We start from the raw sequence: 16948 nt of genomic DNA, 5'->3' as shown, positions 1-16948 counted from the left end.
TGGAGTCTTGGTGGACAACCAACTAAATATAAGCCAACAGTGTGCGGCGGCCACAAAAAAGCCAATGCAATACTAAGTTGCATTAATGGAGGGATACAATCAAGATCAAAGGAGGTACTAATACCACTCTATAAAGCCTTAATAAGACCACACCTAGAGTGCCGCATCCAGTTTTGCTCACCACACTATAAAAAAAGTAGCTGAGACTCTAGAAAGAGTGCAGAGAAAAGCAATCAAGATCATTAGGGGACTGGAGGCTAAAACATATGATGAACGGTTCCAGGACCTGGGCATGGCTAGTCTTTTTTTTTTTATTTACATTTATATCCCACCCTTCTCCGAAGACTCAGGGCAGCTTACATTGTGTAAGGCAATAGTCTCATTCTATTTGTATATTTATATACAAAGTCAACTTATTGCCCTCCCAACAATCTGGGTCCTCATTTTACCTACCTTATAAAGGATGGAAGGCTGAGTCAACCTTGGGCCTGGTGGGACTCGAGCCTGCAGTAATTGCAGGCAGCTGTGTTTAATAACAGGCTTCTTACAGCCTGAGCCACACCGCGGCCCTAGTCTAGTGAAGAGAAGGACCAGGGGAGACATGATAGCAGAGAGGAGTGGGTCAAGCTATTTTCCAAAGCACCTGAAGGCCAGACAAGGAATAATAGATGGAAACTGAACAAGGAAAGATTCAACCTGGAAATAAGGAAAAAATTTTGGACAATGAGAACAATCAACCAATGGAACAGCTTGCCTTCGGAAATTGTGGGAGCTTCAACACTGGAAGCTTTCAAGAAGAGACTGAACTGCCATATGTCAAAAATGGTGTAGGGTCTGCTTGGGTGGGACCTTGGACAAGATGACCTACAAGGTTCCTTCCAACTCTGTTAATCTGTATCTGTACTTTCAGAATTCATATACCACTCATCAATATGTTGTTGTCATTCCCAAAAGCTTGGATTCATCTTTCATCACACTCTTACTTTACCTGCATCGCAGATCATTTCATAATTTTTATTCTTAATCAGTCTACTGGAAGCTTCATGTTTGACTCCCATCAAAAATATTTTAATGCAAATCATTATGCATTTTCTCTGTTATTTTTAAATCTTCATTATTCCATGCTTTCGTTAACTACATTCTTTTTAAGTACAGTATATAGATATATATTGATTTCATTAATTTGCTATGTGTACTTATAAGTAGATTTATTCTTACAACATGCACACACAAACTCAGAATACAAAATATTAAAACTATTAAAATATTGAAATATTAAAATATTTGAAATATTTCCCAGAAAGCTCACCATTTATGTGAGACATTAATCTAAACTGTTCTTTTCAGGGACTTTGAAACGTAAATGGATTTCTACAATTTTGATTTTATTGATGGGAACTTATAGTTCAGAAATAGTAATTTATCCAAAACTGACTAAATCCATTTTTCAAATGTTCAATCAATGCTGTAGTATCGCAATTTCTGCATAAAATATTGGTATGTTCTATATCTTCACAGTTTATGTCATTAGATGTGGAACAGTGGGAACTGGCAATATGAAGCAGTCTAACAAATCGCTGTTCTAATGGTGAAAAAACTCAGAATATTCTGACTGTTTTAATTTCCCAGGCATCACATTTTTCTGTGCCCTATTACTAAGATATACTCTTGCTGTGCCTAGTTCTCAAACTGTCTCTACTCCTTGAAATAAAACCAAAAGTATGCCCAGGTTTTTCCTTCATTTATGCAGTTTTAAAACTCATGTATTCAATTTTCTTCAGTCAGAATTACTAATAATTCCACATGCTGGAATGTCAATGAAGGAGAGCTAGAGGAATCCCTGTACTGGATCTAATCAGCTTAAAACTATCCCTGACTAAATAAAATCAATATATGTGCTATGTCAATAATGTTGTGATAATAATATGCATTCTTCTTTATCTGTTGGGTCATAATTTAATTTGACACTTATAAAATAATATTGTAGTTAAATTGTCATTGGTAATGTGCAAGATTCAAAGATTTACCTTAATTATAAGCTAAGCTAGAATGTGTCGAGTCTCATGTAGACACACCTTGCTGCTACTCTAGTTTTCTACCCTTCTGTTGAGCCAAGGGAAGGCTATCATGAGGAATATTCTACCACGGTGCATGACTGAAAGGACGCTTAGTAAGGACTTAGAGGCATGCAATGGAAAGCAACATCAATAACATCTTGCTTTGTGTCCCAGCAAGTAACTTCACAAACATAGCTAAATAAAATGAAAACACCCAGAGAATAAAATATAAAAATATTTTTCCCCATGGGGAAGAAAGGTTGGTAGAAACCTGTGGGCAGATTTCAACATAGTGTTAGTATTTATCTATTTCAACTGATTTCAAATAATATGATTACACTTTTTCCTCAAAAGATTAGAGGAGATACTTGATAATTTTCTTAACTAGTTTGTGATATTTTTTTTAAAAAAAGGGCAACAATGAAAGAAATATGTGTTTGAATTTCTCCCAATATACCCTCCTCCAGCTATTCCAGGTGCCGTATTGCTATAAGAGTAATTTGAACTGTTTCAAGTTTATCAGCTGATGGAAGCCTCTATGTGAAGCGAAGCAGAATTGGGCCTGATTAGAACTTTAATGGACCGCTTCAGGAACAGCAGATCATGCTAAGAGGTCAAAAGATGTCCAGAAGAAGACAATAGGAACCACTTCTATGATGTTGCCAATGAAACTGTTGTTTTCCATAAAATTTGACTTGAAGGAGATTTAGGTAAGTTGTGAAAAAAAAATGGCATTACAGAGGTTTTGCTTTGTCTTGTTCTCTTTTGTTGCATTTGTAATTTAAGTATAATAATTCAAATATCCTGTGGAGAAGTCTTTCCAGTAGGACTGTTTTTTACATTCAGTGAGAAATTGGTAAGGCATTACTGTATAGCTGTCATGATAGGGAACAGAGGAGACCTAGGTTCAGTGCTTCAGTGCAATAGGATACAAACTTTGCATACTTCAAGCAGTAGTGGTCCTCAGAGCATGTAGACATGTAGATTTGGTCTGTAGGTGCTAAAATCATTCTTGGGTAAATTTGCTATTCAAGTTCACTCTGATCTGAAAAAGGATGTTATCCATGTTACTGTTCCACTAAACTGAAACTGTTTTTTGTTACTCTGAAAATTTAATGTAGGCTTTTTTTCCAAAAGCCGACAACATAATACACCAGGAGATGAAGCTTGAAGTTGTCACCTTATTTGTGCTATCAAGACAGCACACAGATACCACACATAGATGTCACAGTTGGAGGTGCTCTTGAGCTGCTATATCTCAAAAATCTTTGTAATTTAGTACCTATGCAGAACCAACTTGCTTTAGAGAGAAGAACCTGAAAGGGTTATGCAGGAAGTTCCATCACATGTTTCATGCACAAAACATAGCACATAAAAGTTTTGTTCAGACACAGACTCAGATATGAGTGCTAGGCAAAGGTATTTTGAAATAGGAGGATCAGGAAAGATATAAGGTAGTCCAGAAGGCTAATCAGACATAAGGGACTAAAAGAGTAAGATATTGTTTTGTATTAGAAATAAAAGAATTTATGTTTTGTGTTATGCTCTGTTATGATAAAAGACAGTTCTATCTTCTACACACACAGAGTGAAAGACTCGCAAATGTCCATCATAGTCCTTTTCATATCATGGCTCAAGATATGATATAGAGAAAAATCTGGATTATTGTGGGTGATTCATCACAATCATGATTCCCTAAACTGATATGGACTGTGTTTAGATGCTTTGCAAAGCTTACTTATTTTAAACAGGTTTTGAAATTATATATATATGTGAAGTTTGGACGATATTGAGTTTAGTTCATAACAACTAAACTTAACAGCTGTATTACTGATGCTTTTAAAATGTACTGTGCTTGATTTTTTAAAAATTATAAATTTAGGCTACCTTCCAGTTCTGTGGAAATTGAAATAACTAAGTAGGATTAGGAAGATAAATGAAGACTAAGCACTGCCACTGTTCCTAACTCCATGCAAATTGTCACAATTTCCCTTCTAGTCCCACTTTCTCTTCCTTAAAATATATAGCTTTCATTTCTCCCGTGCTGTAAAGCAGAACTCTTATCACAGTACTGCTAGTACAGCTCAGATGTGTAGGCATGCAGAATTGTCTTTTTTTTTTGTAAAAAGTTTTATTTTTTTAAGAAATAAAAAATCAAATTTTTTTGAACAGGATATCAGTCAGATACATCCTTAAACATAATTCAAATTTCACCCCTATTGTATTACATCCATTATATTTCCTTTTCCCTCTTAAAAATTTATTATTATTTGCACATATCTATCAAAAAATCTGTTCCATCCCCCTATTCTGAAATCAATATTTTAAACCAAGTCTAGTCCCCATATTTCAAGCCCCCTTTTTACTCTACCCTCCTTCATTCCAAATATAGCAGTAGTTTCATTAAAACAATTATTATTTCATAACCCAATACCCAATAAAAACAAAGGGGATCAACATAAAATCTTAGTTTTCTCTTACCTAGTATTTCAATTTCAATTTCATATTTAACATAATTCTCTTAGTTTCCCCAAAACATCATTAATAATTATTCTATTAATTATCTTTTAACTTCTTAAATATCACCAATCTCAACTTTGTAATGCTTTTAAATCAGAGGTCAACCATCTAATTAAAGAGTCCTTTCTTAAAGCTGCCTTGCACTCACAAAGACATATCTATCTTACTTGGGAATGTCCTGAGATCACAGAGACATTCCCTTCTTATCATCTTCCTCTGTCTCTAAGTAACATATGCCTAATGATTTCCATATAATCAATTCTCAATAAGAAACATAAAGATTAAAAGGCAAATACTTCTTATTTCTCAAAAAAATTCCATCGTTGTATTCAGCTACTCCATTGGAAGTTTTGTCACAAATTATTTCAATTCCATTACAAATTCTTAAAAGAAAAAAAGAAAAGAAAAACCTTATTTCCTTAACATAGATTCCTTAACACTCATTTCCCCCTTTCCCCATTATTTTTATAATCCTTTCTTCAATTTCCCAAAACATTATTAATAATTATAGAATAATTATTAAATATCAAAAATTTCTGCTTATTCTTTTTTTAAATTGAAAAAGTTTTACAAAAATTTTTACCACTTAATTCCCACCCACCCACCACCCACCCTCCTCCTTCTCCCTTTCCCCTCCTCCACCTTCCCCCAGGACTTTCCAGAGCAGATTACAGGTTATTGCATCTATCAATCATAAGCTAAATTACACCAATAAACCATAATCCATAATCTCTCCTCTCCTTTGAAACCTTAACTCCCTTTCCTTATAAACAAGTACATTAATACAATACAATTCTTACAATCACTCTTAAACTATTTAACACTTCAATCTCAACTTTGTAATGCTTTTAAATCAGAGGTCAACCATCTAATTAAAGAGTCCTTTCTTAAAGCTGCCTTGCACTCACAAAGACATATCTATCTTACTTGGGAATGTCCTGAGATCACAGAGACATTCCCTTCTTATCATCTTCCTCTGTCTCTAAGTAACATATGCCTAATGATTTCCATATAATCAATTCTCAATAAGAAACATAAAGATTAAAAGGCAAATACTTCTTATTTCTCAAAAAAATTCCATCGTTGTATTCAGCTACTCCATTGGAAGTTTTGTCACAAATTATTTCAATTCCATTACAAATTCTTAAAAGAAAAAAAGAAAAGAAAAACCTTATTTCCTTAACATAGATTCCTTAACACTCATTTCCCCCTTTCCCCATTATTTTTATAATCCTTTCTTCAATTTCCCAAAACATTATTAATAATTATAGAATAATTATTAAATATCAAAAATTTCTGCTTATTCTTTTTTTAAATTGAAAAAGTTTTACAAAAATTTTTACCACTTAATTCCCACCCACCCACCACCCACCCTCCTCCTTCTCCCTTTCCCCCTCCCCTCCACCCTTCCCCCCCCCCAGGACTTTCCAGAGCAGATTACAGGTTATTGCATCTATCAATCATAAGCTAAATTACAGCAATAAACCATAATCCATAATCTCTCCTCTCCCTTTGAAACCTTAACTCCCCTTTCTATTATAAACAAGTACCTTAATACAATACAATTCTTACAATCACTCTTAAACTATTTAACACCTCAATCTAAAATTTGATTTAAATGTAATCAGTCCAATTTTCCATTCCAGTGTATATCTTTCTTGTAAATTCTTTGAGTACATTAAAGTTTCTGTTTTGTTTCTTAAATCCATTAGAATTAGTCCAATCAGCAGTGCTGCATGTTCCAATATATCAGTAACGAAAGTCCAACTACTAACATTAAATTTAAAGTCAATTTAGGCCTTATTATTCTTCAAAATAATGTCTTATGTAATCCACCAAATTTATAATTCTGTCACGCTTATTAACAAATAATATCATTTTTCAATCCTTAATACTCCATCTCTTATTCTATTTTTATCATTACCTAATTTAACCCCAAATCAAATTTTATCCTAAGTAATTTACAATACTACAATCACACAAATATTTAAATTATAAATTCAAACAATACCATTTAACTTTAATCCAAATTCTTCCCCATACTTCCATCACTTTATATCAAACTTTCAAATTATTAATTCAAACAATACAATTTACATTTAATCCTAATTATTCCCCCTATTTCCATTCCTATAAATTACCAGATATTTTTTTTATTGAAAAAGTTTTTACAAAAATTTTTACCCCCTTTTTTCCCCCTCCCCCCCACTCCATACCCTCCCCTCCTCCAAACCCCCCTCCCCCGACTTCCCAGAACAAACACAAGGTATAGTTCAAAAGAAAAAACAATCATTCACTAAATTTTTTCTAACACAAATTATAATCCTCCCCTTGTTCTCAAATCCTAACTTCCCCCATACAAATCAAAGTTAAATACATCCTAATCATTCAAAAGCAATCTGATATCTCTTATTCTGATACCTATTTTGCGTATATTTAATCCATTTTTTCCATTCAGTTAGATATTTTTCTTTTGTAGTGTGTTTCAAAAAGGCTGAGATTTTAGCCATCTCAGCCAAATTAGCAACTTTCAATATCCATTCTTTTATTGTAGGTAACTCTTTTTTCTTCCAGTATTGCCCTATCAGTAGTCTTGCCGCTGTTATTAAATTTAAAATCAACTTAGTCTCAATTACTGTACAGTCCGTAATAATTCCCAATAAGAAAAATTGCGGTAGGAACTTTATCTTCTTTTTCAAAACATTTTGTATAATCCACCAAAACCTTATCCAAAAAGCCTTAATCTTCTTACAAGTCCACCAAATATGAAAATATATAGCATCATTACAATTACATCTCCAACATTTCACTTGCATATCTGGATACATACATGATAATTTCTTAGGGTCTAAGTGCCACCTATAAAACATTTTAAAAAAAATTTCCCTCAAGTTCTGTGCTTGTGTAAATTTAAAAGAAGAAGGGAGAAACTATACTTGGTTCCAGTATGGGCAATTATGAGCTAGGTGGAAAGAAGACCAGAAAATTGGTATCATGCAGAATGAAGAAAACTTGGTAAAACAAATTATAAATCAAACTCAGGCGCATATAAAGAGATTGTATAATGTGTTGATAGAAATAGACTCTGAAAGGGATTTAATAAAGGATTGTATGATAAAATGGGCACAAAATATTCAAGAACCAATATTTTTGGAAATGTGGGAAAAAAATTGGGTTAGAAATTTTAAATTTACGCAAAAATTACCAGATATTTTATAGCCATTTTTCATACATTCCCTAATGAAATATTTCTTTCTATGTTTATCAGGACTCTCCCAAATCAAATAATACAATTATTAACAATTCAACCATATATAAACCAATAACCTCACATTATAAATTCAAACAAATACAAATAAAATTTTTACAAATTCCCAATAACTATTCTTACAAAACCATATATAAATTAACCTTTCTTCTTATATTATATTCAATTTCAATTATAATTTATCCTTTCCCATAAGAAAAAACTCTTTTGGCATAGCGGCATTTTTTATTTTCTCTCTGTACCTTTTTAGTAGTTACCCAACCCATTTGTTCCTTTACTTCACCTATTTTTCCTACTATTTCTTCTTCAGCAATTACAGGCCCCTCTTTATCTTGTATTTGTTTTACTTCCTTCTCCCACCCTTTTGCCTTTTCACCTATTCTCATCTTGGCTTTTAACAGTAAAGGATTTCCAGCCTCTAGTACATTAGTGTAAAAGTCTCTTGCTTTGAGAACTGTACTAAAATAAAACTTTCTTCCTTTATAATTCACTGTTAATCCAGCTGGAACATCCCATCTATACTGTATCTGATGTTTCCTAAGTTCTTCCACCAAAAAGGCAAACTCCTTTCTATTTCTTAACATTTTAAAAGGAATTTCTTTCATCATTAATACATCTTGTCCTAATATTTGAATTTTATTTTTATAAAATGCTTGTAAAATTCCATTCCTAATCTTCTTGTTTGTGAAATAAATCACAACATCTCTTGGTAGCTGCCTTTGTCTAGCAATCCACGAGTTAACTCGATAAATTTTTTTGATATGAACTTCAAAATCTACTGGATACTCTCCATTTATGCCTGTAAAAGCCTGTACAAAAATCTCTTTTAAGTTCTCCTGCTTATTTTCCTTCAATCTTCTAACTCTCAAAGCATACTCCATCAATTTATATTGCAATATAACAATTTCCTCGTCCGCCCTATCCATTTTACTCTGAACTTCCTCTATTTTATTTTCCAGATTCAAGTTAAGTTGATTATTCTGGATTTCCTCTATTTTCATTTCCAAGTTCAAATTAGCTTGATCAGTTTCTTCTATTCTTTCATCCAACTGAATCATATTTTCTCCAATACATCGCAATGCTGCCAGCACACTTTCACTCATATTATTCCAAGGTTCCATCTTATTTTTAAGTTCCAAGATTGCTTTTTCCATTCTCTCTATTTTGTTTCCCAGATTCAAGTTAGTTTGATTATTCTGAACCTCTTCTATCTTCTTTTCCAAATTCAAATTAACTTGATCAATTTCTTCCATTCTTTCCTCCAAACAGATCATACTTTTTGAAAAACATTGAGTTACGACCCCCACTCTTTCAGTCATATCTTTATTCTGAACTTCCAATGTGTTTTTAAGTTGCAATATTTCTTTTTCAATTTTACTAAATTTTTGATCTATTAAACCTTTTAGATATTCTTTCATTTCTTCTTTTAACTTATGTATTTGAACTGGCAAAACTTCAACGTCCTTAAAAGCACTTAACTTAGTTTGCTTAAAAGCCATTTTTGTTAAACTTTAAACTTTTCAAAAGGAGGAGAAAATCTTCAAATCTTCTCTTAAACACTGTAATTAATTTTTTTTTTTTTTTTGGTTTACATTTATACCCCGCCCTTCTCCGAAGACTCAGGGCGGCTTACAGTGTATAAGGCAATAGTCTCATTCTATTTGTATATTTTTACAAAGTCAACTTATTGCCCCCCCAACAATCTGGGTCCTCATTTTACCTACCTTATAAAGGATGGAAGGCTGAGTCAACCTTGGGCCGGGCTCGAACCTGCAGTAATTGCAGGCTACTGTGTTCTTAATAAGCCTTAATAACAGGCTTTACCAGCGTGAGCTAAACCGGCCCTTTAATCAAATCACTTAAAATCATTCCTTTGGCTTAGCCTCTTCATGTAACTCCGGCGCTGACAGCTTTAACGAGCACTTCCTCTAACTTTCGTTTTCATGCCTTGTTACACTGGAGATGCCATTTCCTTCCTTCCTTCTTAGATCATTCCAATAAAAAAAAAATATTTATATAAAATAACTGGGGAGTTAAAAATTGATACTTGCAACTGCCAGTACTCCTGATTTTGCTCTGTCTGTTTATAAATCCATTCCAAGTTTAAAATTGGTAGCAGCTGGGATGCGGCGTTGTGCTCTGCCTTCTGTAGAGGCATCCTAGATCCAGAGCTTCCCCGAGCTTGGGAGGGAGCCCTCGCCCTCAAGCATCCAGTATCATTCCTGGGGCTTTCCGAGAGAGCTCTACCTTAGCTCGGTTGCTCACCTCTCCCTCTTCGCCCAGGGGAGAGGTTTCTGAGCTGCAAGACAGCTGATTTACGCTGGCTGAGTGGCTCTACAGATCACAGGGCTGGCGGTCTAAAAAAAACGGCCATCAACGACGCGGCACCACAGGAAGTCCCAGTCAGTCGCTTATTCTTTAATATATTTAAATCTGAGGTCAGCCATCCAAAATCCTTTCTTAAGCTGTCATCCATCTTCCTAGAAATAGTCCTGAAATCATGAAGACCATTTCTTCTTGTGTTTCTTCCTCTGCCTCGAGATGTCACTCTTTAATACAGTTGCACTTCACAAGTAACAAAATGTCCATTTTGTTTCAGTTGTGCTTAAATGGCAATTGAGTTTCTTCTTGTGCTTAGTTGTTTTAAATCATAAAGTCAGCTTTCTTATTCAAAATCCTTTCTTAAAAATATCCTGCAATCACAAGGATATGTCCATCTTTCTTGGAATTGTCTTGAAATCACAAAGACAATTCTTTCTTTCATTTCTTCCTCTGCCTTTAGGTGTCCTTCTTTAATTTAGAATCACAATCCACAAATAACACAGTGTCCATTTTGTTTCTGTAATGCTAGATCACGCCTTTCCTTTGTCTCCGCTTGTTTTCCTTTTTCCAGAATTTATCCCATTTTAATAGTTTCTATATATTTCTTTTAGTCCCAAATTGCAGAGAATAGAGGGATTTATTCCACTAAAATTAATGTAATGTTTATTTTGGCTCCTTTCTCTTTTTTCTTTTCTTGTATATATCTTAGTCAATTAAAACTTCCAAAAGTCTCAAACAATTATTTAATTAAAGAAGAAAAAAAACCTTAGTTTCCTTTATTTAATTGGGGCTCTAAACTTCAATTCCAAGCCCTCTTTATCAGAATTTAGGTATCTTTAAACTTATTTCCTTCCGTTTTCACTTTCACTTAAAGTTAGCTGCTAATTCAATGTTTCCTTTAAGCTTGTGCTTATTTCCAGAAAAAAATGCCTCTTCGTGAGCTGGTGACAACTCACCCAGCTTCGATATCCTGGTCAAGTTTTGTGCTTCACCTCCTGCCCGTTCTTGTGGCTGTCCCAGTTTTGGAGCAGCTGATGGCGGCTGCAGTTCCTCCTCACTGGATCGAGGGGAAAATGCCGGAGCTACAGGGAATTTGCAACTTCCCTGTTCGCTCCAGCGGCTCCCTCATTCTTTGCTGCCTTTACAGGGCAGCTATGGTCCTGAATGGACCTCCATTTCGAGGGGGATATCGGTGCTTATCCCGGAGTTTTTGGGGCTTGCAACCATTCCATCACGACGCTTCCCCAGCATGCAGAATTGTCTTTTAGCTGATGTGCCCACAGACAGAAATCAGTAGGCTAAACTAATAGTCACAGGTATGCTTTTTAAGCAGACAGAAAACTGCTTCAAGAGCTACTATCGCTGCTAACCATCATATTACAATAGGATAAAAATTGAGCTGTGACAAAACTCAGACTCACTACTTTCTGATTCAATGCTCTAATAATAATATATGCTTGATGATCAACAGCAGTATGAGACTGTGAGCTCAGATGGTATCCCTCAACATCCAGCCACCCAACTCATAAGCCAAATACAATATCTTGATTTATGCGGTCTACTCATGAGAAGCAGCTATGCAGGGTGCACATGAACTATCCCACAAGCTCTTCTTTTGAGAGGTTTTACTGGCCAGCCTTTGATATCCAGCTGCTGATCTCCACCATAAACATTATCCCGCTTTGGCAGGGATGTCTAGTTTGCCATGGTACCTCAGTTTCACAATATTTTCATCCTATTCTGATAACTCTCATGTAGCTGATTTGATTCACCTTGTTAACAGTGGATCATCTTCTCCTTGCATAACTGATGATAGTGTCATATATATTGTTTCCCATTGCAGGTTATTCTCAGAAAAAAATGTTTGATGGATTTTTATGTCAATTTGTATGTTCTGGTCTATTGCCTTTCTGAGAATGAATACTTAAATATTAATTGCTATGTTTATGTGGGCATCCCCAGTCTAATCAAGAATTCAGAATGTTTGGATATATTCAGATACTTGAATTTAATTTATGTATTATAATCTCAGTGCCAGCATGAATACAGTTTCTGTAATATTATTAAGAAATGTTGAACTGGGCTTGTCAATTAAACTGCAAAACTGAACCTTCAATTTATACAATTTGAATTAATTAATAAACATAATTTTGTATCATTCTACCATCCTCTTTAAACGGTGCTATTACTACAAATTATCTGTTGTCATTCTCAAAACTCCCATTTTCAGCTGGACCTGTCAGCCAAGCTTTTTCCCACTTATTCCACCCAAAATTTCAAGATGCCACCTTGAAATTACTAGGAAATTATGTAAATACTTATTTTAACTTGCTATTGTGTGGTAAAAAAAATCTGATATAAATGATACCATAATGTTACTAGGGAATTTGACTTATGTGATGATCGTCACTAGCTGAGCAATGGTATAAAGGGACATGCTAAATTCATGAAAAAAACATGCATCACTTATCAAATAGAATCTCCATGATAATTTTTCTGAACTTCGTGACAATCTTTGTTACCATCGATCAAAGGATCTTTTGAATCAACCATTTCATCATAAAACATTTTAAAATGCTCTTTTTTCCCCCCCTGGCAGCACAAAATCGGCTTCTTTTGTTCCATTTTGCTCCCTTCAGCTTGCACAGTGCCACAAGCTTCTCTGTAATTCCTTAAACAAATGTTGGAAGCAGACTTTCCTAATAGTCTATGCTAAAGTGTCATCAGAATGAAAATCATATCTAGCTTTCCCTTTGATCTACTAATTAGAAAATCACTTTGGAACTTCTGAACAATACCTGGATGTTGTTTTGAGGTGAGCCACACTAAAAGTTCAATCCAAGTAAGACAGAGTTAATTATGATGGCCATTGCCTTTCGTATATGAGTCTGAATATCGGTAATATTATTTCACTTCTACAAAACCAAGTTCAAAGCTTCAGGATAGTTCTGGACTTAGAAATATCTGTGAAAGCACAAATGATGACAGTGGCGAGTAGTGCATTTTAGCAGGTTAAACTGATACGGTATGGTCACACTCAGGTTAGATTGTAATGGGTATAACACTAGATTCTCTTTGGAGGATTTGAAAGTGTCACCTGGTACAAAATGTACTACATATGTAGATAAAGGTTAAATGATATACAGATCATATATGTTCCCTATGAGCTTATGTATGTCTCCAAGAAATACTCTCAAGAGTTCTCTTTTTAATATCAGTTCACGAGAATTTGAAAAATAACCAATCATCAGAGGAAAATTAAGCCAAGAGATGTTTCCACTCAGTATAAAAAGAGGTTTACATATCTGAATGAAAGTTTTTGCCCAAGTATAAGTAAAATGACTTTAGTAATCTTATGAAGCTGCATTGTCAGTAAAAAACAATTCTCCTTCAATAGCTCCTTCAGTGCTTTATAAAAAACAATTCGGGGATTAAACAAAGAATTAAAAGGGCCCTAACAGCAACTTTCAGAGATAAGCAATTGATTTAAATTTTATACTAATATGAAAATGGCACTTGGGCAAGGCTCTATGTCTCTCCACATTGACACAGCATGTCGTTATCCACTAAAAGCCTCCACTTGATTGGTCTTACATTTAGGCACTCCAACTCTCAACCTATTCAGGGTCCTCCAAGTAGTATAAAGGAAGCCATAACCTCCTTTAATGTTATTTCTTGCTTAATGGTCTCCTTCCTCTTATCTTTTAATAAAGCTTTTCCTAGATTTGAGTCAGCAGGCTTGGGGCATATGCAGTGGTGGGATTCAAATAATTCAGCAACCGGTTATCTGCCCTAATGACCGGCTTGGTGGGCATGGCCGTGGTGGGCATGGCCAAGGGGTCTGATAGACAGCATTTGGCCTCCTGCAACCACCTGGGAGCAAAAATGGGGCAAGGGGGGGGCGCCCCCTAGTAGGCCTTCCTGCAGCCTCCTGGGAGCAAAAATAGGCCAGGCAGGCGCTGCACCTCCTCCCCACCCCATTTGGGCCTAGTAGGCTTCCCTGCATTTACCTGGAAGCCAAAACAGGGCATGGAGGGGACTCCTGGAAGGGGTGGGGTGGGAAGGGGTGGGGCCAGCCAGCAATTTAACAATCGGTTCACCCAAACCAGCCCGAACCAGTTGAATCCCACCACTGAGCATATGTCCATTCAGAGAATTTTCAGGGATAATTGATATTGATAATTGCTAACTCTTGCTAAGTTCTCTCCACAACTGCTGCTACCTCTCTCCTGATCTTAAGTGGGGCAATGCCAGTGTGGGAGTATATTTTTTCAATTGGTGTAGATTTGAGACATCCTGTCACTAAGTGTACTGCTTCATTGATGGCAATGTCAACTTGATTTGCGTGTGAAGATACACCGTGCACTGGGGCAGCATACTCTACTGCAGAGATGCTCAAGGCCAAAGCTGATGTGGACAACATAGATAGTTGATCTCACCATGTATAGTTTATGAGTTTCCTGGTGATACTGTTCCTCGAACTGACTTTAGTCTTAGTGTTCAGGCAATGCTGTTTAAAAAAGAGCCTCCTGTTGACTGAGAGATGAGGTGGCACAGTGGTTAGAGTGCAATACTGCAGGCTACTTCAGCTGACTGCTAGCTGCAGTTCAGCAGATCGAATCTGACCAGCTCAAGGTTGACTCAGCCTTCCATCTTTCCGAGGTGGGTAAAATGAGGACCCAGATTGGACCCAGATATGCTGACTCTGTAAACCGCTTAGAGTAAAAGTACCATGAAGCAATATATAAGTCTAAGTGCTATTGCTATTGCTAATCAGTGTTGGACAGTGTTGTAGTTGGTTCCCTTGCCACATAATAACCAACTCTTCCCTTACATCTTGATTTTGGAGGTTCAAAGCGCACACTTGGGTCTTGTTTGGGTTGGGCTTTAAATGGTTGATGGTGTATCATCCTAATTCTGAGGTTTTCCAGCTACCTCATCAAAAGTTGATCCTTGTTGGCCACTGCTATATTGTCCATATAAATATATAGATTTGTGTTGTCAGGGACTAGTTGATTGTATATATCTTGCACAATGTCAGAGATAATACACTTCCTTTTGGCAGCTTGTTCTTCTGCATCCTCTCTCTACTATTCTTATCATTCAGTAGTACATAGAATCTCCAGTTCTGGAGGAAGCTGCCAATGACTCTGGTTAGCTTATGATCTCTGCTTATATTATTTAATTTACATAGCAATACCCTATGGTTTACAGTGTCATATGCTGCAGTTAAGTTGATGAAAGCCACTCCAGTAATTGGTTTCCTTTTGAAACCATCCTCAATATATTGTGTAAGGTTTAGGATTTTACCACAACATGACCTCACTGGTCTAAAACCTGCTTGCTCCCTTATAATATTTTCATCAATATTTTTTTTAAAATATGATTGAGAATCATACATTCCAATGCCTTGTAGAGATGCATAGGAATGATACTGGTCAGTAATTTTTCAGATCATCTGGGACTTTGCTGGGTTTCAGTAAGTCAGCAACTCTAGTCTGCCACCATCCCAATTTTGGGATCTTAAATTTGGCTGTACAATTGTTCATCAATTGCCTTTATTATTTTTATTAAAAAAAACTTAAGGTGACAAACACACATAATATTCCTTTCTCCTTCTATCTTCCCACAACAACAACCCTTGGAGGCGAGATAGGCCAAGAGAATATGGCTGATCCAAGATCACCCAGCTAGTTTTCATGCCTAAAGCAGGATTAAAACTCATGATTTTCCATGAGTACCTGGTGCCTTAATCACCACACCAAATATTTATTATTAGTAGTATTTAATGTACAAAACAACCACTTTTAAAAAAAATTCTGAGTATTTGAAACAGGCAGGCATTCTTCTAAGGTAGAAACAGATACTGCTGAACATTTAAATCAATGTTTGCTACACATCATGGAAGATTCCGGTGTTTCTGAGGAAAATTTGAGGGAAGGGCAAGGAACTGCAAGCTCCTACCAATTTCAGGGAGCAGGATGAATGGCTCTGGAATGCCACAGATACCAGAATTGGCATGAATTATGCATCCCTTCTTTAAAGAGAGGTCAACATCATCAATAATGGACCAAGGACTTCTAGCCATCCATTTGTATCTTCCCCTGCCAGCAGCAATTCATGAAATCTGCATGGATTTCCTCAATATTTTTCAGAACTGAGCAAAGAAGCTGTAGAACAGAAAATGCTACCATGACAATATACAGCAAATTTCAGTGCTTATATACTAGGCTCTGGTTGAATTTAGGATTAATTTGCAGTCATAATTAAAAGACCTAATTAACAACAACAAGGTAGAACAACCAGACTTAGAATTGACAGTGAAGAAACTGTAGTGATGGATAGTGAATGGCTTTTAGGATCAACGATCAACAGTTAAGGGACAAGCAGTCAAGAGATAACTTGGAAAAGATATTCAGATGTTGTGATGTTTCTGTATCTACAAAGATCAGAATCATGCAAGATATCGTATTTCCTGTGATACTGTATGGAAGTCAAAGTTTAACTTTAAAGAAGCAGGGTAGGTAGAGTATTGATGTCTTTGAACTTAATATTGGAGAAGACTCCTGAGAATACTGTAGATATGCATGAAAACAAAACAGTGGGTCATTGAATAAATCAACCCAGAGTTCTTACCTGAGACATAAATGACCAGACTAAAATTATCTTACTTTGGACACATTATGCAAAGACTCAGTTCTCTGTAAAAGGCTGTAATGATGGGAAAGGTGGCAGGAAAGAGAAGAAAAGGACAACCAACAACAAGATGGATAGACTCAGC

At 35.6% G+C, this 16948-nt stretch overlaps 1 protein-coding gene across 5 annotated transcripts in view; it reads left to right on the top strand.

Moving 5' to 3' along the window:
• The window catches only part of LOC131199916 (galactosylgalactosylxylosylprotein 3-beta-glucuronosyltransferase 1-like), a 60243-nt gene that overhangs the window by 23012 nt on the left and 20283 nt on the right, over positions 1-16948 (top strand). For all 5 annotated transcript variants that reach the window (XM_058186200.1, XM_058186201.1, XM_058186198.1 and 2 more), the window contains one exon: positions 2525-2767. The gene's annotated coding sequence lies outside the window, so the exon portion shown is untranslated. The remainder of the gene's footprint in view (positions 1-2524; positions 2768-16948) is intronic.

This window comes from Ahaetulla prasina, chromosome 5 (genome assembly GCF_028640845.1).
Source record: "Ahaetulla prasina isolate Xishuangbanna chromosome 5, ASM2864084v1, whole genome shotgun sequence".
NCBI lineage: Eukaryota > Metazoa > Chordata > Lepidosauria > Squamata > Colubridae > Ahaetulla > Ahaetulla prasina.
Note: the sequence above shows the minus strand (reverse complement) of the source record. Positions and strands in the feature narration are given on the sequence as shown.